General features: G+C 44.0%; 1 pseudogene; it reads left to right on the plus strand.

Annotated features, from left to right (window-relative positions):
- The first annotated feature begins 1,568 nt into the window (after positions 1-1,568).
- Positions 1,569-1,702, plus strand: LOC128835171 (U2 spliceosomal RNA; annotated as a pseudogene).
- The last annotated feature ends 224 nt before the right edge of the window (positions 1,703-1,926 follow it).

The raw sequence follows: 1,926 nt of genomic DNA on the forward strand, positions 1-1,926 counted from the left end.
GAAAGAGAGAGCTTCTATCCCTACTGAACATTTTTTCCTTGCTCTTTTTCTGTAACTGGGCAATGGAAAAAAAATCACATGCAGGTTAAGCGTGCAAGGGGAAAGAGGTATATCTGCCTCCCCCACGCAAAACCATACCTTCTGAATCACGGGGAAATGGATGACTTCAGGGATTTGAAAAATGCTGTGATGGGTTGCTTGTCCAAATATGAGTCAGGTCCATGGTGAATGATACTCATTGTCTTGTTGGGAGGGGTTCTGTGTAGGAAGGGTTAGTGATCTCTGTGCCTAGGAAATAGGGATCTGTTTTAATTTATAGATGAGGTCAGACTAGATGATCTAATCTTCCCTTTTAGACTTAAACGCTATGTCACGAAAACTGCCATCAAAAACTTGCCCCTCTTTAGCCGAATCAGCAGACCAAAGCAGTCTGCTTCCTCAAACTGTCAGCCATCCACTCTGCCTCAATTCTAGGAATCAGCTCCCATTGGACGGGGTCTTTCTGGCCAGTTTCTTCTAGATGTGGACAGCCCTTTGGTTCTGCCCATGCTCTATATATGTGCACCAGGAGGATGAGCTTTTGAGTGATCATTGTCCTGTAATAAGCCTTTTTTTCTCGCCTGTGCTCTGGGGCATGGCCCTCAGTTCTTTTGACGTGTGTAATTTTCAATGTACATCCCTTGAGTAGTCAGGGGAGTGGATTTTTTTTAGGACCATAGGACTGGACAGGACCTCCTGGCTCATCAAGTCCAGTCCCCTGCTGTCACAGACAACCCCATCATATAAACCTGTTCATAAACTTATCAAGCTCTATCTTAAACAGGGCTGGCTCCAGGCACCGGCGAAGGAAGCTGGTGCCTGGAGTGACCAATAGAAAGGGGTGGCAGTCTGTGCATTGCTGGGGCGGCACATGCAGGTCAGCAGTGGCGGCACTTCAGCGGCCGCTCAATTGGTCTGCTTCAGTCTTCGGCGATGGGTCCTTCAGTCCCTATCTTCCTCTTCGGCGGCACTTTAGCAGCAGCTCAATTGGGTTTTTCTTTTTCTTCCGCCGCTTGGGGTGGCAAAAAAGCTGGAGCTGGCCCTGATCTTAAAATTAGTTAAGTTGTTTTCCCCCGCCACACACACACACACACACACACACACACACACACACACACACACACAATTCCTATAGGGAGGCTGTTCCAGAAACTAACTGCTCTGATAGTTAGAAACCTTCATCTAATTTCCAGCCTAAATGTATTCATGGCCAGTTTATATCCATTTGTTCTTGTGCCAACATTGTCCTTTTTCTTAAATAGCTCTTCTCCCTGTCTGGTGTTTACCCCCTGCTGTATTTATAGAGAGTAGTTGTGATGTTATGAGTGTAATATAATATCTCATTGAAAGGTGAGGGCCAGAAAGAGTTAATTAACTCACAGACTGACCTTACCCATGGCCTTTAGAGACTGGTTAGGAAGATATGTGAATGAATAGAGCTTTGAAATGCAAGTCTGCATTGTTAGAGGTAGAAGGGTAGCTGTTTGCTCAGGTCTTGTGATGTAAGCAAACAAGTCTTGTCTATTGCTATAGCTTTGATTCAAAGATCAAAAAAGGAGTATATAAGATCAAGCGTAGTACCTGTTCTTATCAGTTTAATATCTGATATGTCTTTTATTTAGGAAGACACTTGAGGGAAATAGTATTATTGTCTATATGTCTCTTTGAAGGTTGTGGTAACCTGAATCTGAACTGTTTAATGGATAAATTACCCTGTGCTAATTGTCATGATGTTTGGGAGAAGGAAAGTTTAAGCCTATTGTTTTCTCAGGCCAAAAGGCTGCTGGAAATGTATAAAAACCTTCATCTTAGATCTGCATTGGGTTTCAAGAGTGGGAAATCTTAAGCCACAAGGACTGAGATCCCCAGTCACTGACTGGAGTCACC

Source organism: Malaclemys terrapin, chromosome 3 (assembly GCF_027887155.1).
Source record: "Malaclemys terrapin pileata isolate rMalTer1 chromosome 3, rMalTer1.hap1, whole genome shotgun sequence".
In the NCBI taxonomy this organism is placed as follows: Eukaryota; Metazoa; Chordata; order Testudines; family Emydidae; genus Malaclemys; species Malaclemys terrapin.